We start from the raw sequence: 26,299 nt of genomic DNA, 5'->3' as shown, positions 1-26,299 counted from the left end.
TCCAAATTTAATAATAATAACACTATTAATACTTATTTCTCTATTATTATTATTATTATTATTATTATTATTATTATTATTATTATTATTATTATTATTACTACTACTACTACTACTACTACTACTACTACTACCGAGACGTAGATGGGAGGATAACTTAAAAATGGATTTGAGGGATGTGAGATATGATGGTAGAGATTGGATTCATTTTGCTTAGGATAGGGACCGATGGCGAGCTTATGTGAGGGAGGCAATGAACCTCCGGGTTCCTTAAAAGCCATGTGTAATTAAGTAAGGAAGTAAGAGTTATTATTAGTATTATTATTATTATTATTATTATTATTATTATTATCATTATCATTATTATTATTAAAATTAATCAGTGATGAGAGTAGTAATTTTAAATTATTTTAATTTTAATTAATATACATATATATGGAGTCTTAGCATGCAGGCTTTCACGGCCGGTGTCTAGTTGAAACGGAGCTTTCGGGTTAAGATGCCGTGGTCTACTGGTGCAGATGTTACCAGATGTTTCGTCTACTACTGCGGCAGACATCAGGTATCCCGAGCAGAAGACTTCGACCGAGGATACCTAACCACTGAAGATGTCTGCCGCAGTAGTAGACGAAACGTCTGGTAACATCTGCACCAGTAGACCACGGCATCTTAGCCCGAAAGCTCTGTTTCAACTATATACAGAGTGTTAAAAAAGTATGAAATATTATTCATAACTTCTAAATTTTAAGTTATAGGACACGGAGGAATACACAGAGATCAGAGTTAAGATATAAGAGCATCGATGAAGTTTCACTTATACAATCCATAGGTACATTTTTATGTAAATAATTTGTATACATTTCTTCCCTCAATAGAGGTATATACAGTGAACTCTCCTAAGTTCTACAGAACAGAATTGAAAGTTCTGACCAATAAGGGTAGTGGGTGTGGCAGGTGAAATGAATACAAATTCTTATTGGGTATCCATCAACGAATACAGTACTGTACTTGCATTTCCTGCCCGCCCCGAGACTTGTGTATGCGCTTCTAGTACCACAGTGGGTTTCGACAGTTCCGTCTCACAAACGCTACAATTCTCAAATAGAAAAAGAAGAGTTCATTAATTTAAAATCAGTGATCAATATGGATGTCCTAATCAATAAAATATTCTGTTTTCCTTTAACAAAAGTATCACTACAAGACACAGGACCAATTTCCATTCAAATGTCAAACCCATTTTTTTAGTGCCCGTTTAGTGGCGTATCTAATTCTCATATGTAAGCAGTCGAACTATAGGATGTCGAACTTGATTTCTATCGAACTTAAGAGCTTCCACTCTACTTGGCTTGCGTCATTTACTCAACGTACACATCTAGGAGTGAAGCGCCGTAACTGTAGATCGTTTTCCCGTCGTAGCATTGCTCTCCGTGCACATGGAAAGCGAAATACTTAGCACGAGATGATGATTAACGAAGCTATGGTGGAATGTCGGTAGGGAAAACGGGAGTAGCCCGGCGAAACTCTACAACAAAGTACAGTCTTTGTCCACCACAAATTTCAATTAGATCCACCGGAATTCGAACCTGAGTTGCAGAGTGGAAAGCAGACGTTGAATCCGTTCGGCTAACGGTGAGCTAGTGGCACAGATTTATAATATGACTTAACTCCACATTGACAATTTACAAAATAAAGGAGAATTCTTAATAGTGACTTTAATCTCTCACACTTGCTTCATTATATAGACTTTCATGCCAATTACAATTAATCTGAAAATTTTAGTATTACTTAATGTGTCCGTCAGTATAGGCTAGTTCAGTGGATAGGACATGCGCTTCCCAGCCAAGGTATCCGTGGTTAGATTTCCGGTGTGAATAGAAGTTTATCTCCATTCCACGGGACTGAGTGCTTGTTCTTTGCCTTGTACTGATCCTATGACTTCTCCTCGGTGACCATGAGAGGTCCACCATGTGAGAGTTTAGGCAAAAATAATGATGTAGCTCTACAAGAAGAAGAATATTTATTATTTAAATCGCTCAGTTACACTGGACAACAAATTTAAACTTTGTTTCTGTCCTTTAGATGAAACTATGTATTTTTAACTAAACGAGAGGTGCTGAATTCGTTTCTGAAAACCAACATTTTCTAACACAAACCATTTTGATGATACACGCATTTCACATATTTACACAACTTTGTTATACTAGCACATAAAACAACATTTGTTTGGCCAAAATTCACAAATTAAAATGTCTTTTTTGATCTTTTAAGTTTGTAGACAGCTTCTGTAATCTCTCTGATGAGTGACCAGCAATAATCAGCCAGCATACTTGCATTCCACCTTCCACTGAAGCGCTTTTCGAAGGTAGATATTTCTTGATGAAACCTCTCCCCGTGTTCATTGCTTACAGCACCAAGGCTTTTTTGGAAAGAAGTTCAGATGGCTGTCAGGAAAGTGTACTTTCAGTGACATGTTGCATCTCATAAGGTAATGGTAGTGCAACATTTCACTAACATTAAATAACTCTGTATTACAATTATACAGTATGTAGTTACCAATATTTTGTATAGTGTGACGAAAACGGAGAATCCCAGAAAAATAGAGCAGATTAGAGGTTCGTAATAAAACGAAGTGAACTACCGGAGATATCAGGAGATGCGGGAGAGTTGGCAACTCTAAAGCCTCTACTTTCTTTCTTTTGTACCCCCTTCACTTCCTATTTTCAACTGTTATTGGTTGTGTACATAGCACTAGTCAGACCCGTTCTCTGCGTGTGGAATCAGCTGTATTTCGCGGTATCAGTTCCTGGTAACTCATTAAGCCGGCAGCCAAGGTCATCGGCCTTGAGATCATCTGCACAGGAGGCGCGACTTCGGAGCCCTGCGAGGTGTTGGGTCTGGTTTTTGTCTGGCAAACGGGACCGTGTGCATCGACTCCTTCCCCATGCTTCGCGTAGCAGACAGCGAACTACAGTAACATAGGCCGGGTATCATCAATTCTCAATTATTTCGGAACGTGTCCTCATTTTCAATGTCAGCAGTATCATCAGACAGAAATTCTGAGCAGTAACTAGTCAGTGTGGAGAATTGCTATAACATCGAATAGTATCTTTAAGGAAATAATAATAATAATAATAATAATAATAATAATAATAATAATAATAATAATAGAACAAATTAAATATTAATAGTTCAAAATTGTTAACGTACGATTTTAAAATAACTTAATACTATAATCTGGATTTGTACGTCCGCAGAGGCGTCATTTGGGGGGGGGGGCGGAGAGGAAAATTACCTTCTCCCTGAGTTTAAAAATTGTATTAAAACAATATTGATAATTTAGTAGTACTATTAAAAATGTGAGAACTACAGCTTTAATATTAAAGTATTCCACTTAAGAACTAAAAGACGGCCTGGTTAATGACCTTGCTCAAATGAAAACCAATGTGTTACCCTTGAAAATAAAATTTCTTTATCAATAAAATTTTGTGTTTATTTGTTCGCAGCTACGCCATATTAATAGCAAATCTATATAAATTACCCTTACGTTTTGTACAGGCTAAGTAGGACAAGAACTTGAAACAAGGTTTGTGTGCGTAAACTGAAAATGCACTGTAAATTCGTGTAAACTTGACCCTAACGTAATAAATTAAACCATGATGTCAGCCTATTTGTAGCTTAAAATAAAAGTACTTAAGAAACCGAAAAAAAATGAATTTTAAGTTCATCATTCCGATATCATTGTTACATTTTTGTATTGATTATTTATTTTTATTTATTTATTTGCTTTTTATTTTTATTACTTTCTATTTTATTTACCCATTTATTTATTTTGTTTCATGGTCAGAAACTAGTTTACGGTATGAAAAATAGTTAATTTCAGAAGATATTGTGAGTGCGTCACGCAATATATTCTATAAGGTCTTTCTTAAAGACTTGCTCCCTCCTAGCAAAAACTGAAATAACGCCTCTGTAGGTCTGGTTGTGAGAACATATCTTGACGAATAAATGAAATCTACTCCACAATGTTTCATATGTTGTGAACGCCGCTAAGAAAATATTGTCATGGGATATTGCGGGAGAATCAATGAAAGGCAGTTCACTTTTTAAATTCAATCACAAATCTTTTAATTTAATTTTCATGGCTATTTATCCAAAAATTAATAAGTGTTAAAAGTCATACCAAACAGAAAGTATTGTTAATAAATATAATAATACTATGAGTATCATGGAGTAGGTAATGAAACCATTATTAGTCCCAAGATAAACCAGAATGAAAATTTATAGAACTCTAGCTCGGCCATTTTGGCATATGGTTGTGAAACATGGACAGTCAAGAAAGCAGATGAGGTTCGAATAACCGCAGAGGAGATGATGCGTAAGCATGGCAACGGACATGGGTTTGATTAGGATCCAAGGACAGTTATTTGTCTATTTACTGACTCACTTCCGGGGATAAGATATTGCAGTATATGACTGACTCAAAGGGGAAATGCGCAACAGGGCATACTCGGGGATAATACAACAGAACTATTTAGTACCGGTATGTATCAGCACCTGCTTTGAGGTTTGCTAGCTCGTAAACCATCAATTAAAAACCATTGTAGCTTCATAAAATGCAGAACTCTTTAGCCATATGAACGTGCACTGTGTTTTAAAAAAACACCCGTTTGACATAACATAAACGCTTCTTGTTAACAGGTAGTTTTGAAGACCAGTCATATTAAGCCTAACTGCCAAACCGCTTTGATCTTTCGGAACTAGCTTTCTATGGCCTTTAATCAACTGAAGCACTATCAGGAAGATGGCGACATCGAGTAAGTCAATATGTGTGTAAAGAACACAAAACACACCTGTGACAAAACTTAAAGTTATGCTAGAGATAGGCTTGCCAACCTTCCCGTATTTCCCGGGACAGTCCCGATTTCGACCATTGTGTCCCGCGTCCCGAAATAATTTGCACACGCATCAAAATGTCCCGATTTCACGGCATATTAGACATTTACAGTTGATTTTCGTTCTTATCATATTGTTTGATTTAGTCCGAATGTTCAAGGCAGAAATTAATTATCGATGTGTCAACAGAGTGACGGGTGCAATGATCATAATACACAAGTTAGAACAGATTTGATCACAGCCTATATGGTGCTTACTGAATCATCTATCCTCTGAGCTCATCTTATGCACTTCGACTTTAGTTTGAGCCATTCAGTATTATGTCCACTTTGTTCCACTTGATGCGTCATTCATTGCTTTTGGGGGAAAAAAATGGAGGAAAAAAATTACGACCACTTCTACAATAGACATAGATATCAACGAGGTCAACAAAAAAAGACCTGTAAAATACTGTAGTTCCTCAAGTGTGGTAAGATCTGATAGCTCTGATGATAAATCACGTAAACGTCTCTGTGTTTTCCGAGAAGAGTGGCTGAAATCTTTTGTGTAGGTACGTTAGGTTAGTTCAGGTTACGTTAAATAGGTTAGTTTATATTAGGTTATTAATTACAATGGGTTCCTAGTTTTCAACAAGTTAGCATTTCTTTTATCATAAAGTTATACTATTTTTCAACTTGTTTTGTGGCAATTTGGTAAGTTTTTTGTATTTTTTACATGTGAAAAATATATATATATATATATATATATATATATATATATATATATATATATATATATATAATACTGTTATAAAAGTACTACTGCTCAATATGTGGATTGTTAGGTGGAAATAATTAGTGCAATAAAATTGTCAGTAATGTTTATGTCCCTAATTTTTACTTACGAAAGTTGGCAAGCCTAGCTAGAGAATGCCTTCTGAACGCAGCTTGTGGTCACGTATGCAACAAATAGATATGAATACCGCGCGCTATTAGCTTCCGAAATGTCTGTTGTCTGAGCAACCTGCATAAGCAGAGATGTGCGGTATCTCAACAGTCTACTCGCTCTCCCCTGGTAATGGTGCACCGGTAATTTTTAAGAACAAATGCTTAGCGCTCTGAGACACGATCTTTAATGTACCGGTAACTGTAACGGAAATGTTCATGCTCGAAGATAAAATGAATAAAACGTTACGGAATTTTCAATATCTGAAGTCACTTGCTTTTTGTAAGATGAAGTATTAAGGCTGATTATAGGGATAGCGCTATCGCTTTAGTTACTGCATCAGCCAATAGATGGCAGTTTCCAAAACACTTGCTTTTTGTAAGACGAAATTCCTAGAGTCTATTGCAGCGCCATCGCTTCAGTAAAACATTTACGTGGAACCACTAATCACATACTGTATAACAAATTGATCAGCCTAATGGACTTTCAAGGCAACCACTTTGATCAATTTCACTATGCTGCCATCTAGCGACTGCAAAAGAAGTCACGTTATAAACCTTATGTCATTGCATGGAGCAACTGTACTTCCATCTAGCGGTCGTTACCAAACAATGCCTTTTCGACGGTGGAGGCTCGGTGGTTGTTCTCATTTTATGTTGTCATTTCATAACATGGGAATGGCCGATATAGGCCTATATCTGATCAGTGGTAGAACAAAGTAGGGAAATACAAATATACAAATGACATCTGAATCAAATTTACAATATTATATAATCAAACCTATTAGAAAACATGCCAGTGTAGCCCTAATAACAGCTAATTCAATAACAGTAACTAAACTTGAACAAAGGCAGAACAATGCATTCAAGATTACTATCGAGAGCAGTGAAAACAACACCAATTACAGCAATTTAAAAACACACAAGCAACGCACCCAGCGTATAACAGAAAAATAAGCAACAAAACATACAAAGATAAAAAAGTCACTCCAAGATTAAAAATGGATAAGCTTACATAAAGTATGGAACCTCACAAAAGTAAACATCCAAAACACATTAATCATAAAAAAATCTATAATTATCTACAAGAACTGAAACTAGATTTGAAAACCATATATCCTACTCTAGAACTAGAAAACCTACTAACTTACCAAACAATAGAAGAACATCTGAACCTTGAAGAAGGCAGTCGAAAGGATAGACGGAGAGAGAACAGTTTCCTTGGAAGAGGGGGGGGGGGGAGGAAAACCATAGAGTCCTCATATAACGGGATTATGGGGGACATCATTTACTTCCTCTCCCCGTTATAGCTTGACCGTGGTACAGTATATCGGAATATGATCATTTTTAATAAAGGTATTTTCTGGGGCAAGTTTCTTACAGTGTTACAGCCATAACCACGATGTTTCGGACTGAGTTGTATAGGGCTTGAACTGTAGGTCTACTACAAATTATAATAGGACATAACTTAAAACAATCTCCCTCTTTTTGTCTCTCGTACAGAAACACATGCATAGATCAATAGAACTACGTAATTATGCCAACAGAAACTTTTTTAAATGAAGCTTACCATCCTGAAGATATCTTATGAAATGTAAACTCTATTTTGTTTAATCTCGTCTTTAAGTTTAGGCCTACACATTATACCGGGATCACTGTTCTTTTTCTGCATTGTTATGCAGTATGTTATTCATATTTCTCCAAGTGGCGGCCTGAACACCTGCAGACGTGTACAGGCTGTTACAAAAGAAATATTACAATGCTTCCATTCCTCAAATGAGGTATAGAAATTCTTACACATTCGGAAATTTAAAATAAATATTATAGTCCAGACAAATCATCTGAAGATATTAATTCGTCAATTTAAGCACAGAAACTTAGTCATAAACAAAAGCAAAAAAGTCTTTTGAATTCAATATTTTTTAACGTTATTAGAAAAAAAAAGAGTTGAGACAAGTTTGAGGGGGCAGTGCCTTCCATGCCCCCCATAACTCCGCCTATGGTCGAAAGCAAGACATTTCACCAGAGATGTTAAAACAGATACAAAGATCAACAACAGAAGATCAATTTCCTCCAGGAAAATGACTCCGAACCTATACTGATGGATCATTAACAAAAATAACAGTAACTCAGGAGCGGGATTAAGCTGCAAACTGCTTTTTCATTATATCTCAGTTGGGAAATACCAGCCACCTCGGAGACTGTCATGCCAATGCTGGAAAGCCGAAGTTGCGGAGTGGTAGCGTATTATGCATAAGTTAGTATTACAGCCACAAACTGATGACAACAAACTTATAGCAGCAACCCGCTTCCGATACTGGTCGTTCCTTTGCCGCATAGTAATTATAGATTGAGAACGGCAGAGGGAAACTGAAAAATCGGACACTTAGCCAATTTATGCGCTAAAAATCTGACACGATCTGCAGGGAATCAAAAGTCGGTCCCTTTTGACAAAAATCCGTCAGATGACTGAACTACGAATGGATCGAATAGTGTGCTGTGATTTGACGCCGTGACTCTGCACCAGAACGCCAGATGCCTGGTCTTCATCGAGCTATTCGGGCCAAGTTCATTTCTGACACATTAGAAGGGAGATCTCATTGAAAGGAACTAAAAACCAAGACAGTCGACAGTAGCAGCTGGTGTTATTCAACTCTATACAGTCACGATTAGAGAAGAGAATTGAAAGAAGAATTTTCTTTCTTCTGTTATCACGCAGGCGCAAACAAAGAAACAAATGTATTTCGTTTGTTTTACAAATTCCAGGATATACAATACGACTTTGTGAAAACAACAGCTTTTCGCTACTTTGCAAACATAACAAGGTAAAACTTACTGAATTATTCTTTTAATGTCTGTCATTTCCAATTCAACCAAACCGTAAACCAGTCAGCTGACTGACGGCAATTCATTTCTCGTCACGTTCTTTTGAGGTTAGGGAAGGAGGTTTATTTCTAGCACGACCATAAATTCAGACTCTAATAGGGTGCTATGCATAGACATTTCGCTAGCCCGCGCTACAAACGTCTTAAACTAGCCCTGGCTATTGACTGGTTACTTGTACAGGGTTCATATCATATAATATCGCTAACACTGGTTTATGAATACGAAAAACGTTAGTTCGCTGATCATCTACCGGAAACCCGCGCTAAGAATGTCTATGAATACAAAAGTCTAAATAGCCTGTCTGTAGTTTATCATCGTGGTCGTCATCATCATCATCATCGAACGTCTGCTCTATCGAGATATGATCTGATTGCAATTCAATTATGCAGTTAATTTATCAATCTCTTCTTTGGAAGGCCCAGTTATCTCCTCCACTTGAGTGGTAGTTCATTACGAACTACAGTACTGTTCTCCAACCAGGAGATCAACCGTGAAAGGAATGTGCTTACTATTGCGTCATCTATTGGAGCGAATTAGATAGATAATATTACCGCTATAATGTCAGTTTAAAAACCATGCGCTCTCCTGCATATGTTATTTCCTGTATGGAGAGATTAAAAGACCAGGAGATTAATTTTGTAACTAGGGTAGTATCAATATGTGTATATCAATGTTATTGTTTATGCTGTGAGAGCTAGCCAATACAGATACGAGCCCGCTTCGTCTCAGTCCCCAAAGACTTTCTCGTGGTTGGAGTACATTAGTTTACCGTCCTACATTCTTGTGTTCATTATACTCTGATCTTCCTATGGCCATCGTCTTCGTCTCATTTGCAAAGTATGACGAGTGAAAATATTGTAATGTTTTAAATATTATAATTTATATTTCTTAGAAATAAATAACATTTTGAGGGCCTATTATTGCGTTTTAAGTGCTTATTTTATAAGCTTACTTTAGGTGCATAAACATACATTCTTTTAGTGCCCTAAAATTCCAGGTCCAATAATAATTATTACACCAAATAAAACATATACGTACCTGTCCTGAATAATGACGCATCACGGTATGAAGTCACAATTTTAAAAGGTGCGCACTCGCGTTGGTTTAACAGATGATGCTTTTTTTGTTTCTCCCATCCCAACATCCGTCCTTCGATTGTTGGCAGTCAATATGCGACCAGTCAGTCATTCAGTCAGTCTGTCAGTCAGTGGCATGGAACTGATTCGATTGTGGATGTTTCGTCGCGTATTTTATCGCGGGACAATAGAAGATGCCGGCATACAATAGCTCGCCTCGCATCCCAACTGCTATCAAATAGAGTTAACGGTTCGCTGGACACCAGCAACGATAAGTAAACAACCGATATAATTACGTAACACATTTCATTTGCAGCAGCTGTAGTCCATTCGTTTAGATTGAAATTCAAAGATTGACAATTTCAAGTTCAGGAAAGAGTATTCTATAGACCAGCAACTCTAATTTCTCCTTTATTCTATTGTTGAAGTCAAGACTTTATTCTTGCGGCCGTTTATATCAACGTCCGTCGTCAGATTTTGCTTGAACGTAAAATTAATAAGTGTTTATTTTCTAACGTCTCATTAAAATAAGAGCAGTTTCACCAATATCGATCAACAATTAATTTATGACTCTGGTGACATCCTCAGAAGATGAATAACAAAATTGGAATTAAATATGATATGAAAATTAATAAAGAAAAAACTAAAATTATGGCCTTCTGCGCAAAATACCCTGTGTCTAGCAAAATATGTATAGATTAAAAAATATTAGAAAGAGTAAATTATTTTACATATCTCGGATACACATTATCTTTTTTCGATGAAGTAGACATTTCACAGAAAGTTTCTAAATACACCAAAAGAATGAAAATAATTAACAACAATATGAAACCTTCCCTAGTACAAACGCATACTATAATTCGCCTATACAAGACCTTGGCGAGACCTGTACTTTGTTACGGCAGTGAAGCACGGACATTGATGAAGAAAGACGAAAGCAGAATAAGGGCCAATGAAATGAAATTTATGAGATATACAGCGGGATATACGAAATGGGATCACAAATGCAATGAAGATGTAATGGAAGAATTACAACTAGAACATGTAATTAATCACGTAAAACATTATCGGAACAACTGGATAAGTCATCTGCATCGCATGCGTAGAGATAGAATCCCAAAAGTCATGCTCCACTATCGTCCAAACGGGAAGAGATCTCTCTTTCGTCCAAAAAAGCGCTGGATTGAAAATTCAACTGTGAGATCGTAACAGGCCATATGACCTAATACGTACTTGAAGGGAAGAAGAAGAAGCAGAAATAATTTATGATTCACAAGTTTGAAGATCTGTAGGTCATACGTACAGGAGGCCAAACATCTATCGTATAACAGAGGCTGTTAAATGGGAAAAACTCAAATGTAATTTATGATGTTGCTACAATTGACTGGAAGTCACCGGCGTAGCTCAGTCGGTTGAGGCGCTTGCCTGTCGATGTAAATCACACGCACATAGTTCTAGGTAAAGATATGCAGCATAGTAAAGATATGCATATGTCAATTTTCCCTGAGATATTCAAGTATAAGACGAATTTCATGTAATATAGCGACCTGACCAATACTTTACCTTGATGAGAAGGCGTGAGCTGAGAGTGAGCGAGAGAGGGACAGACAGACAGAGAGAGAGAGGAGATATAGAGAGAGCTAGATAGATAAAGAGAGATAACTATATATATATATGAGAGAGAGAGAGAGAGAGAGAGAGTTTGTTCCATGATGTTTAATAGCCTATTACATGAATCTATGTTATGTTTTATTTAACGACGCTCGCAACTGCCGAGGTTATATCAGTGTCGCTGGTGTGCCGGAATTTTATCCCGCAGGAGTTCTTTTACATGCTAGTAAATCTACTGACATGAGCCTGTCACATTTAAGCACACTTAAATGACCATCAACCTGGCCCGGGATCGAACCTACAACCTCGGGCATAGAAGGCCAGCGCTATAGCAACTGCACCAACCAAACCGACTTACATGAATCTACCGACACGGAAGTTCATCTCAAAGTAAACCATATGTTTCCCTGCATACCCATTGATAATATGGCCACGGCATATGATAAGGTCACAGGACAGGTCTTGCTTTCTCTGCTATCCCTCCGAGTGGTTATGTCGCAGTGTCGTCGAAAAGGGAGAAATCACTTGGCAGTTACTTAACGGAACCCTTTAGTTTAAATTATTTTGAACAGTTGTATGGTATTACGTAGACTTACAATTCCGTACAGCAAATATCTTCAGGAAAGAGCCTACCAGACTAGGCAATAGTCTTCACAGAGAGGGCAACAGAAATGGGTGGAGGAAACCGGGATGAGATATAACCACAGTCTAGTATATATAGTCACGAAGCTCAATACGTAGTAAATATGCATCCATAGGTAGTTGCTAACAACTAGGATCGCTACTATCGCCTCATTACAGACAATGCGAAATAGTACCTGCACAGTCTATTGTTCCTAGTACCCTCATAAACTCTAGCTTCGTGACTGTATATACTAGACTGTGATACAACCACTCAGAAGGACAGTACTACCCGTCCCTTGTAAATTAACCGAACTATCGGAGTGCGTCATCCCCCCTCCACGAATGCTTTGATCACCTCAATGTCCCGCGCTCCATAATCGTCTACTACGTCTTGTATACAACGACAGTGGCGACATGAGTGCTTAGCGGTCATGAAACATGGGACGCGTAATAACAGTGCGTGGAATAAGTCTCTCCGCAGCGAGGGCGATGCGCTAGCACAATCATTTATATTCAGTTATGTTGGCAACGAATTCCGCTTACAAGCATAACGTCCACACTCAGCTATACGTACGTAGAATGCTATTCAGTTACTACCTGCTCTAGGTCAAGGCCACACCGCTGCTCCGTCTACTTATCTTAGTGCTGTAATCTTAAGCGTTCCCACGTGCCTCTGAGTTCACTACGGAGAGACTTTTGCCACGCAGTGTACTTGAGTATGATACCATTAAATAAGAAATATATATATAGACTACACTGTCCAAACTCGAATTCTGCGTCCCCAGGTTGTTTGTGATGCTGGATAGTAGCGAAAGAAACAGTGAAGAGTGGGAATAACAGAGGCAAACTGTGGAACGGGGTGATATGACAGATACTATTAATGTAGGAAACATATGTCGTCTTAATGAGTATAGTTTTTCTGTCGACGTTCCAGAATCACAGATCTCGTCACAATCACTGTTGGAACTCACGTTGCAGATGACCATGATGTCGTTCACGAATATCAATTACGTACTGTCCTCAGTTTTACAGCAAAAATGAAGGAGTCTGTGTTTCTGAGCAGATTCAAAGATGAAGTCGGTCAAGCCTAGTGACGGCCGTGGAACACGTCTTTGAATTGGTTGAAATAATTAATTTAAACATCCTTTCTCATACTTCTTGCAAGGAAAGATTCGCCTCAAGTTCCCTTAGATGTACAAATGAAATAACACTGCCGGCGTTCAATTGGTGTAGGCGTAAGCAGCAAGACAGGGCAATGTCGGTGCATATTTTTGCCATGTAATAGATTACAGCACGCGAACTACGGATGTGTTCTAGATGGTTCCGGATATATCCTTTAGTTTATAGTGCATCGTCACTCAACGTGATTGGAATGAATTCTGCAAGCACTAGGAAATTACGTTAAAGCACTAATGCAAATGAGACGAAGTTATCCTGGACATAACACAATATCTGTTAAGAAACACTTCGCCAGTCATCCTCACTTTTTGCCATCTTGTCTGTACAAAGTCTCGTCACTATTGACCAGAGACAGTGAACTCAGAACCAAGCTATAAATGCAAGAGCAACTCGTGATCCAAGGCTACGCTCGAATGTGGGTGCGAATCTCGATTAGGCTGATTAATACCTGGTTGGGTTTTGACGCAGAACTATGTCTTTCTCCTCACCGGGTACAGGGAGATTTCTTGGGAATTAACCGTCCCACAAAAATGTAAACTCCTTCCTCCCCTTGTTCTCCCTGCAGTCCCCCTTGTTCTCCCTGTCTTTCCATTGTTCTCCCGGTTTTCTCCTTGTTCTCTTTGCCATCCCCTTATTCTCCGTACCTTCCTCTTCTTCTCCTTGTCTTCCCCCGTTTTCCTTGTATTCTCCTTGTTCTCCTGTTCTCCTTATCTTCTTCAGTTCTCCTTGTCGTCCCCTCATTTTCCTTGCCTTCCTCTTATTTTCCTTATCTTTCCTTGTTCTCCTTGCCTTTCTCTTGTTCTCCTGTCTTCTGCTTCTTCTCCTTGTCTTCCTCGTATTTTCCTTTTCTTAACCTTGTTCACCTTGCTTTACCTTTTTTCTCTTTGTCTTTCTCTTGTGTTCACCTTGTTCTCGTAGCATTCCTCTTGTTCTTCATGCATTCCCCTTGTTCTCCTTGCAAGTCCCTTGTTCTCCTTGAAATTCTCTTGTTCTCTTTGTAATTCCGTTGTTCTATTTATCTTTCTCTGTTCTCCTTGTCGTCCCCTCATTTCCCTTGCCTTTTCTCTAATTTCCTTATCTTTCCTTGTTCTCCTTGCCTCCCTCTTGTTCTTTCTATCTTCTGTTTCTTCTCTTTGTCTTCCCCGTATATGTATTTCTTCCCCTTGTTCACTTTGCTTTATCTTTTTTTTCTTTGTCTTTCCCTTGTGTTCATCTTGTTATCGTAGCATTCCCCTTGTTCTTCATGCATTCCCCTTATTCTCCTTGCAAGTCCCTTGTTCTCCTTGTCTTCCCATCGATTTCCTTTTCTTCTCTCTTATTCTCGTTCCCTTTCCCCTGTTCTCCTAGTCTTCCTGTTACCCTTGCATTCTTGTTCTCCTTGTACTCTCCTTGTTTCATTTCTCTCATCACCCACACGTAGTTCTACATTAGTACATTATGCAACGAGCCTATAATGGTAGTAATTAAGAGGCGAGTATGTTCGTTTATGATTTTCATACGAGCGTCTTAATTACCATTATAGGCAAGTTTCATACGACATTTTATGCTCGACCATATTTCTAACTTGAAATTATTCATAAGTATTCATGTTATGGTTATGTAAGTGATGAGCGGAACTGACCTAAATTGTGAGATGTGCGCAGACGCGAAAGTATTGATTTTTTCCGAGAAACAAATGTCATTGACCTTGATATAATCTAGAGAATAACATGAAGATTAATCTTGATATAACCTGGAAATTGATTTAGAATTGAAAAACGAGAAGACAAATTGAATTTATTTGAATATTATTTACAATTAACGCTAATTATTATAGTAACAGAACATAACCTTCTGCGACAGTATTGGATTTCCAGCCTCCGTGACGTTTTGCTAGTTGTCTTTCGATTGCATGTCCGAGAATTATCGATACTTGCGCTTTTATAATGCTACAACAGTGATTTCTCATTGGCTGAATAACTGAACTATAATGAATAGGTGTACTTTAATGAGGTGCATTGAAGGGCTACTACCAGGTGTATAATTACTACATTTCGGCATGATCGAGCATAAAAAAGATATACAGCATAGTAAAGGTGTGTAACTGTCGACAAATGATCGCAACCACACGTATTAAGTATATGTAAAGTTGAACATCATAACAGAGCTGTGTATCTGTTGTCAGATGATCTCACCTACACGTAGTTCAACATAAATATATGAAGTGTAGCAAAACTACAAATCTGTCGCCAGGTGATCAAATACGATTCCTTCTACAGTACTTCTTTTTCAGCATGGCACTTCAGTCCGAGAGTGGGTCTCGATATGAATGCAAATATGGAGTTTTTGTGTTTTTTTTTTTTTACATTCACGGAATGTAGCGCTTGTAATGTGGAGCACGCCGCCGGATATCCGCTTAATGATATACAATGATACGGCCAATAAAATCTTCGTTAATATAATTGTATTTATTACTAAATTTGTGCCTACAACATACTTCTTTTTGATAAAATAAGAGCGCTAGAAACTTATGGCACGCGTTCAATTTATGATTTTCCTAAATGATCTTATAAAAGCTTCTTTCTCCATATCGCGTTCAGTTGTAATTGAAAGTGTCCGATTTATTAATAATATATGATCAAATCTATTTTGGAACACCTTGTGCCGTTTATCGGTACATGTACCCGCACTTTCGTAGGGAAGATTATGTTCCTTCCTTAACGAGTCTCGTACTACTATAATACGTTTTAAAGATATTACCCGTATATGTACTTCTTTTTTCTTCCTGGTCGTTATGGGACCGCCGTGTTTCAATTGTCTGGCTTCTATGGGCCATAAATCAATGTCACACCAGAGAGTAGTTATGAGTGTTTTGGTTACACTGCTTGGCGTGGACTGATGGGGCTCAAACCCTTGGCTACAAATCATTTTAGGACAAAGAAGGGGAGAATTAACGGTACATTGTAACTATCGATTTTAGCCTACTTTTGTGAGAGGAATAACCCTTCTCAGAGGTTCACCAGCGTTTGTATCTGCATGTAATCATATATCTTCATAAAGTTCTGTTTCAGTGAATATATTTTGAACAATATAAATGTAAGTACAGTATTATACGTTATACAAATGAAAATAACACGTACTGCGGATGCCCGTTCGTAGACATCCACGAAGTGCCCTAGAATTCAAATCGTCTAAAAATGAGCCTTGGACGATCTAAAATTAAATTAATGGACCAGTATTTTATTAAGCCTCGTAAAGGGTCCTTTGCCCTAGCCTTGTAATGATAGAAGAAGAAATAGTTCATGTATAAAGATACTAATACTACTACTGCTGCTAAGGTTACTTTTTAAATTTTTTAAGTTGGTTATTTTATGATGTTGTATCAACATTTTAGGTTAATTAGCATCTGAATGAGATAAATGTGACAATGCCGGTGAAATGAAACCGGGGTCCAGCACCGACAGTTACCCAGTATTTGCTCATGTTGGGTTGAGGGAAAACTCCGGAAAAAAACTAAACTAGGTAACTTGTCTCGACCGGGAATCGAATCCGTGCCACCTGGTTTCGCGGCCAGACGCGTTAACCGTTACTCCACAGGTGTTTGCTGCTGCTGCTGCTACTGCTACCACTGCCACTGCCACTGCCACTACTACTATATTATTACTACTGCTGCCGCTACTACTACTGCTACTAATAAGAACAATACTAAAGGCTCTTCACGGGATTAAAAAAATGTCCATTATTGAGAAATGTTTGTAGACCCTACTTTATATGATTCATTTTGTTTTATACAGGGACATCATTTTATTTTTACTTCAATTTTTATTGTACCTGAGTTTTTGAATGTACTTCCCTCCCACTCATTCTACTAGTAAACTTCCACCCGTCCTCACACAGAACCAAGGCCGCATATGCAGTCAGAGACGTTCGGTCATAGTAGGTCTAAACAGTACTGAGTGAGTGGGTACAGTTCTTTCCAGAAATATGATCGCATTTTCCAGTGAAGAAAGAGCATTCATTATTGAATCATGGGTATTTTCGCACTGTTACGTCGCATCCCGGTTTCCCTCACCCATTTCTACTGGCTTTTCTGTAAAGGCTAGTGGTTACGTAATATTACACAAAAATATTTAAAATAATTTAAATGAAAAGGCCTCGTTAAGCAACTGTCACGTGATTTTCCCCCTTTCTACGACCCTGTGACATAACCACTTGAACGGACAATAGATAGCATATCTGAATAAATTGATCTGTGCGGATCGGGCAGAAGTGAAGAATGAATTTATAGTACGTAAGGTACTCTGTTATAGAGTAGGTAGAGAACTATTTCAACGTGAGCAGGATTATGGCTCCACATGTCGCGTGATTTAAGTGCTTTGTATTACTTATTTTCGGGTTATTGTAAAACAGTTGTGTTTGCTAAACATCCTACAACAACAGAAGAATTAAAGAATTACATTCAAGAAACAATGCATTCTATATCCGAAGATATGCTTAAAAACGTCTTCGGTAATATGCACAAAAGAATTTAAGCGTGTATCGGAATAAACAGTCACCATTTTCAACAGTTTGTTTAAATATCCAGATTTTCATTATTTTTCAATTTAAATGCACTCTCCATTTTGTATGTTAATGTGCTGTACATAGTATACTATATATTTCGTAATGAATACGTCCGACTGGATATTTCAGTTAATGAATAAAACACGCTTACTGTTAATACTGTACTATATTTAGAGTAAATAGGAACCGAACGGAAATTATAACAATTAAAATCGTACTAGTTTACGTATATAGATGTACTACTTTTCTTCCCTCCTATACCTAGTAAAGTGATTTGTTTTTATTTTACGCTAGTGTCATCAAACTCCGGTCGTGAAAGAGGTAACAAACAGTGTTTCCGATCCTCAACCTTTAATTCAAAGGTATAGCCAGGTTAATATTAGAAATATTAGTAAAAATAAAATGATGTCCTTGTATTTATTGTCATTTACGGTTAATTCTTTCAGAAAAGTATTAAAAATTTTAACACGAACATGGTCAATGTAAAGGAAGATAAAAAAAACAGCATTACTAGAATAATGCATATATTTCTATTTACTTTTCTCACACAGTTTTGGATTAATGTTCCTATGCGAATTTCAACTTCAGAAATAGTTACTGTTAGTAAATCTCACAGTAAGTTGTGTAAGTTTTGCAGTTATCAGTCGTAGTTGTGAGGCACTGTGGAACAAAGATCGCTGCGGGTTTGAATATATCCATTATTGAAAAAAATTTGTGAACTTTGCACATGCGTATTTACTGTACAACACGTGTTCACATCCGTTATTCACGGCAGAATGTCCGCAGCAGAGAAGATACTTTCTTATAAGAAAATATGTAAACATCTCTGTTAATTTTTAAATATCCACAATTGAGAGATGTCTTTAAGGAAAGTTAAACTGAACATGATAATCAAATTCCATTTAGGCCTAATAAGTTTTCAGGGAGAAAATGAATCGGTTTTTCATAACATAAATCAGCGCACTGAAGTGATCTGTTGGCACAATACTGAACTCATCGTTATTTATTACATTATTGATTTATATACAGAGTGATTCACGAGGATTTACCGTCCCTTACGGAGCTTATTTCCGAAGACATTCTGAGCGAAAAATGTCATATAAACATGGGTCCTAATCTCAATATTTTCAGAGTTACACTAATTTGAAGTTGTTAGTAAAATACCTTTTTTCTTTAGACTTAAGGGAAAAAAATTACAAATAGAGAACGAATTATTCAGAAGTATAACTTCTTTAATTAGCTAGTGTTCTGAAGCTAAAAATGTGTTAATTGCTTTGTATAGATTTTATTTTTCAATTTTTAACTGAAAATTACATCATTCTTACACACTTATCACAAAAATTGTTACAAATCATACGACTTTAGGAACTTGATTCTTTACAGTTTAATTATACATCTTAATGTACAGTCTTAAAGAATTTATAAGAGTAGCGTGATTTGTAACAATTGTTGTGATAAATGCGTAAGAAAATGTAATTTTGTAGTTAAAAATCTAAAAAAGAAATTCTGTACGAAGCAACTATGGAATTCACAACACCTTTTTTAGCTTCAGAATATTAGCTAATTAAAGAAATGATACTCTTGAATAGTTCATTCTTTATTTGTAATATTATCGTACCTTCAAAATTCAAGAATAATGGTATTTTACAAACAACTTCAAATTAGTGTAACTCTGAAAATATTGAGATTAGGACAAATGTTTATATGACATTTTTGGCTCAGAATGTCTTCGGAAATAAGCTCCCTAAGAGACGGTAAATTTTCGTCAATCACCCTGTAGATAAATTAGGAAATAGTCTAATGTTTATTAATGTTTCGTTTATTTGTATGTATTTCTCCTATATCCATGACACTTATTAATCAGTGTAAAGGAATTAATATTCATATCACTGCCTATTCTGATGCATGGCATGTGCTACATACGTACAGATACGGAAATAAAATTTGGAGCTATCTTAATATTGTTTCGCTTACAACATGTGCAGTAAACAAGAGCCCCTGTATACATGCTACTTGTGGACAGTCGTGCGAAATTGTTGCCTGCATATAGGTGGACTCCCATCAAGACTCATTCCAAATTTTAATTCCATATCTTTACATAGATTAAGTTAACTGGAAATGAAATAAATTATCTAATTCATTATAGATCAGAGGACAGTTTGTAAGTCCTAATCCGGACCAATTGTCATTTTAGTACATTTGTGAGTATACGCTCTTGGTTACTAGGAAAGACACATAAAGGGTGAAACCGATATAACTGTGCAGATGGAAGGGAGTAATTATATACAGGGTGTAACAACTTTAATGTTTAGAATTTCTGGAACATGTTCCCTGACACGTTCTACGTTGATTAAACCTAACATACCTATATCCGAAATTGAGAGGTTACAGAGATAACAGAGCTGGAAAAAATAGAACTTCTTGCAGCTCCAAGCATTATACCGTTTATACAAGGCCTATTTTATGGCATTACTAATTAGAGATACATAAGAAATATTTGAAAAGCAGTGAATGAAGGAAAATTTATTTTTAAGAGAAATTAAATTAAAATTGTTTAGGTTGCTAAGGAAACGAAACAGACAACAGTTTAAAATAACAGTTGCGAGAAAAATAAACCGTATTGTGACTAGTCTTTTTATTGAGTTTTGACCATTAAAACACGCCTTTTGTGTACACACATCAGGAATACGCCGACATAGTTCATGTGTATGGACTGTGTGATGGCAATGCAACAGCAGCTGTTTTGGCATACCAAGCACGGTTCCCAAATCGTAGGATTCCTAGTGCACAGGTATTTTCACGTGCCTATTGGTAAATTTCAAGAAGTACAGTGTTTGGAATCTTAAGGACATTTTTTTTTTCAACTTTGCACTGCTTCTTTCATACTCACAAGTAGTTGATATTAAAATGTAATATGGTAATAATAAAAATAATGACATAGACATGTCACTTTCGGAAATTGGTGTTACTTCTTTCAGTATTCAGCGATAAAATTAAACTAAAAAATTTAACTTTGGGGTACAAATAGTCCAAACCTATAGAACTTTGGATATAGGTATGTTAGCTTTAATCAACGTAGAACGTGTCAGGGAACATGTTCCAGAAATTCTAAACATTAAAGTTGTTACACCCTGTAGAATGCATTAAAATAAATAAAAACCAACTATGCGTTTTGTAATAAGTGCACGGTTAACTAGAACATTGGGCTCAAGTATAGCAACAGAGCGTCGCAGTTTAACGTGCGAAAGCACACAAGACTCGATCTGAGTTCCGTCCCTTGTCACTCTAGTAGGGTTGCAAAGCTTCCTAATGGCAGGAAATAACAATACGTGTTAATTTTTATTTAATTTTCAAGAAGACCTTCCATTCTATTGAAACACTGCAAAGAGAGAAATCATTCTTTATCAGCAGGGCCGAGTATTTATGGAGATCGCGAAAATCACGACATAATACTTGAGTTTTACTAATCTTTAGGAATTAAGTGATTCTGATTAGTAATATATAGATAAAACAATTGCGAAATAGAGTTCTAATAGCGAAATATGAACACATTCGCGAATTATTACTATTGTGTCGTTTTATAGCGAATTTCATATTCTGAGTTTTTTCGGATCTTTTCTGACTTGAATTTGTTCTATATCCAGGTAGGCTATATTACATGGTATTCCAGGTATCTGATTACGTTCTGAACTCAAAAGACGAAGAATTCAACATTTCACTAATAATTTGAAAGTGATAATTTGAGGGCTCCAAGTTTTTTTTTCTTTCGTTTTTAATGAATGTGTGTTAAATACAGTCTCACTCCAACAAATATTGTCTATTGGCCATACCGTATCTTTATCAGAATCCAACGAATCTTTAATGTTAATTATTTGGAAAGTAATATTTATACTGAGTTAATACTCCAATTCCAAAATAATTGTATTTTCCAGAATTTCAATTAATCTCCGCCAAGAGTACAAATCAATCTCCAACAATCTCCGTCGATACCAATATTAAAAAACACAAATTATAAAATTAATCGGTCCACACCTGTGGAGTAAAGGTTAGCGCGTCTGGCCGCGAAACCAGGTGGCCCGGGTTCGATTCTCGGTCGGGGCAAGTTATCTGGTTGAGATTTTTTCCGGGATTTTCCCTCAACCCAATATGAAAAAATGCTGGGTAACGTTCGGTTTTGGACCCGGACTCATTTCACAGGCATTATCACCATCTCATTCAGACACTAAATAACCAAAGATGTTTATAAAGCGTCGTAAAATAACCTACTAAAATAAAAAAAATTAATCTCCATAAATACCTGCCCCTGCTTATCACTTTCTCTATGTACAAGAGTAAAATTCAGTAGTTATCGAATAAAACAATATTAAGATTAAGGAAAAGTATTTTTTTTTCATTTGGAATTAATATGATATTAGAATTTTTTGTTGTACTCTATCCAGGGAATAAGCTGTTAAAACTGTACAGTGTTATTACTTCCACTCTGTATATCCGGGAAACCCTTAAACTTGAGAATGTAATAGAAGAAATTAAATTACAGCAGAAAAACTGGAAAGACCACGTAAATAGAATGAGTGCAGAAAGGATCATTAAACAAACTTTCTCATGCCAGTCAGTAGAACGAAGAGATTTGGGGCGACCAAGAAACAGATGGAATGACCAGAAGCACCTTCAACACAGTAGCGGAGCAGGACCTAGTGAACCTAATCCGGAATCATTCATCATGACGATTCTCTTTTTCATGTTGAAAAGCAAAGTGGAAACAAAATTTTATAATGAAGACGACATCTTCCTGCATGGATTTATATCGGCCATATTTATCCAAAAGTACACCATCCTTAATAATTAACAAATAGGAATAGGCCAATCTAGCTGATCAGGAAACTCTTCACAATGAGTAGGCAGTAAGTAAGATAAAGCTCACAACACTCACTACAATAATAGTGGGAAAAATTGACATGGAAGAGTAATGGCGTTAAAACATGTACTAGAACTTTTCAAACCCAATCCCAGAACGTGTCAAATAACCTCATGAAGGTTAAGCATTGTTAGGTTTTGTACAAATTTAAAATAACTTAAGAACTTAAGGGAAATAACAGATATTTAATTTCATATTTGTCTCAATTTATACTGCAGGACCTTTTTTTTCTAATGCCACTAGGTTGCCTTTCGACATTTTTGGCCTTCTCTCCTGGCAGTGGCTTAGATGTAACCCACTTCTGACGTTGGGGCACCTGGAAGGCGGAGTTACATTACCCCGATGATATGATAGGATGATTATGATTAATGATCCAGGAGAAGTATTAAATCTAAACTTAACCTAAATTCCAGACCATAGACGAAAACAGGAAAAATTCCTGTATTCTAATCGGGATTCGAACCCGGGACCACATGAACTATAGCCAGAAGCTCTGACCACAAGGCTGATCATTACTAAAGGACCTAATTTCTGAATATGGATGAAAAATTAAGCTGACATCAGCTACCAGTAGCGAAAGTTCTTTATTTCATTAATAATATTGAACTACACTTCTTGGAACTGTCTTTCAGAAAAAAGTACGATGTAAGATGAATTGTGAATTACAGAAACTCCAAAATTTACATTTTTTCTCAAATTTAGTTTTTCATATTATGGTCGTAATATATACAGTACATAGGCCTTTCAAGTGGTTCAGAACTTCCACACGTCCAGTACCCAGTGTACATACTGTGGATTTCACAATGGCAATAAATTACAGTGAATTGCAGGAAATTGGAGGAACATCACAAATCCAAGGCATGTGGAATTTTTTAGAAACTAAAATATTTCAATTCGCTTTTATTTGTTTTTTTTTATAAGATTAAAGAAATTTGAAGAATTATTAAATATGTTATTGATATAGTTTTGTATTTTTGTATGTTTGTGCACTTTCTTCTATTTTTTTGGCTTAAAAATATACATTTAAAGTTCTATATACGATGAAGAAAATTGTCCTTCCCTGTCTTTTTTCGCGTAAAAATTGTTTTAAAGAAATAAAATGTTTGTTACTAGTTGTGAATTGCAGAAACCCCGCAGGTCCAGGCAATTCAGATATTTTTCCAGAAAATACCAAAGAAAAAAATTAAAATTCATCTATGTCAAACACCAGAACTTATTATTATGCTCTAACAAAAATAATAGTAACTTTAAAATAGCAAACCCTTTTGAAGATAATCAATTTTTTGTGCCTCCTGAAAAATGTACATGTGGGTTTTCTGCAATTCACGATTGAGATGTTATTAATACTGTCATGAACACCGATTTAATATTAAATAGGCCTATACAATTTTGGTGTTACGTGCAGTCTGCCAAATACACAAGATTCTTCCAGATTCTAAAACAAAAATTGTGTATGGTCATGTTGACGTTAAATCATCACATTTAAACTAATATCGCGAACCCTATGCTGATATTAGCAGTTGACTAATCAAACTGATATACTTTACTGTCGGTATTGATTGCTGACAATAATAAACTGACATTTCAATGATTAATTCTATGCCTACCTATAAAATGTGAACATCCATTTCGTAATGGTGTTGGTAAGATACGATATTGCATAACACGTTGCTTAATATCTTAATAATCGGTTTATTATCTCCAAGGTTAATGAATTTATGGACACATTGTGACTATACAGAACTTAGTTGCTCTTCCTTTGAAAAGTGGAGGGGGGGGGGGAAACTAAAAAAAAATAAATGAAATCTCGCAGTTTCGTGTCGCATCTATTTTAAGATGTGAACTTGACCGCGTGGAAGTATATAAGGTGTTGTGTAATACAAAGCTGACTGTACTTGCTGTACTTGTAATGTTAAAATAAAACTTGCCGAAACCCACGGTGTAAAAAAAAAAGTAGTTTCTCCTACACTGTGGTGTGGTTTGTGTCATCTTCCTAACAGAAACAAGTGTCTACACAAGGCCACCAATTAAAGAAGGAAAACCGATTCGCTGAGATAGTGTTTTTTGTTCGCAACTCTTCCCAGAGTTACCGACCTTCCAAGTACGCCAGGTTACACGCGAACATGCATATCACGTCGTAAGTCAGTGCATCACGCAAAAACGAAGCTCATTTCTTCAGTAGGAAAGCTACTTGTGGTTTGATATGTAGCATTCCGTGGCGAACGCCTTTACAAGTCGATAAACAATTAAATAACCGCAGAGAATTGAAAATTATCCCGAAAAAATTACCCTGCAGACATTGTCATTGGAAAGAACAGTTTCTTGAGAGTTGATTTATATTCAAACTACACTCACTCTCGTATCGACATCATATAGTGTTATATTTTTCTCGTTTTAAAATATATTTGATCATTTCTGAGCAGATAGACTACGTTGAAGTGAATGCTATAATAGTGAGCATTTTGAGATTTCTAATAAAATCCTTGTAATTTAGCTGTTAGATTGACGATATATTTATTATACACTTTGATTATACAACTTTTAACACTATATTGTCGACCTGGGTAGCAAAGTCGATATAGCGCTGGCCTTCTGTGCTCGAGGTTGCAGGTTCGATCCCGGCCCAGGTCGATGGCATTTAAGTGTGCTTAAATGCGACAGGCTCATGTCAGTAGATTTACTGGCATGTAAAAGAACTCCTGCGGAACAAAATTCCGGCACAGCGGCGACGCTGATATAACTTCGGTAGTTGCTAGCATCGTTAAATAAACCGTAACTTAATTTTTAAATTTAACACTATATTGCTAAGAAATATAATTTATGACGATCACTTTCATGTGTTATATGTAAACTGTACTGTAATAACATGTCTACAAGATTATTTCTTTCAACATTTCAAGGCCACTGGAATATTTCAGTACTGAGTGAACTGAAGAAACCGGAAGTGCAAGGGACTCACTAGTTCTAAAGATGGCTGCTACTAATCTGATACTAGAACTGGGTATTTATAAAGTTAGTTTATATTTAACACGTAAAAGTAATCATAAATAGGCCTATTGAATACGATTATATTCTTTGATGGAAGAACAGTTGGAAGAGAGCAGTTTGGCTTCAGGAAGGGAAAATGTACAAGAGATGCAATTGGGCTACTACGAACAATCGACGAAAGATACCTAGAGAAGAATAAAGAAGTGTATGTACGAGTAGTATCGTGGATATAGAAAAGGCTTTTGACATAATGGACTGTAATAAAATAAACTGATGAGAATCCTGAAGAAAATAGATGTGGATGGGAAAGATATAAGGCTGTTCAGTAATCTTTATGTGAAACAACGAGTCAAAGTCAGGATTGGAGAAGAAATGTCAGAAGGAAGTGAAACTGGGAGAGGAGTACGTTAAGTATGCATTTTTCTTAGAATTTATAGAAATGTATAAATCTTTTCCAGGCTTATGGAAAATCAAATAAGCTATAATGACACTTATAAAGTGAAAGTATAGATATATTATTTAAAAATAACGCTAAGGAATCGCGAACAAATGAAAGCAGAACCATGAAGGAATAGTGATCGCATTTCTCCTTGGGAAATTATTGACTTCAACGACCTCTTACGTTTTCTTGGTGAATTATAAGTTTAGATGGTACGTTCACA

General features: G+C 36.4%; 1 protein-coding gene across 2 annotated transcripts in view; it reads right to left on the bottom strand.

The window, feature by feature from the left end:
- Positions 1-26,299, bottom strand: part of LOC138696509 (uncharacterized) — a 175,580-nt gene that overhangs the window by 65,922 nt on the left and 83,359 nt on the right. The window lies entirely within an intron of this gene.

This window comes from Periplaneta americana, chromosome 3, assembly GCF_040183065.1.
Source record: "Periplaneta americana isolate PAMFEO1 chromosome 3, P.americana_PAMFEO1_priV1, whole genome shotgun sequence".
Taxonomy (NCBI): Eukaryota; Metazoa; Arthropoda; class Insecta; order Blattodea; family Blattidae; genus Periplaneta; species Periplaneta americana.
Note: the sequence above shows the minus strand (reverse complement) of the source record. Positions and strands in the feature narration are given on the sequence as shown.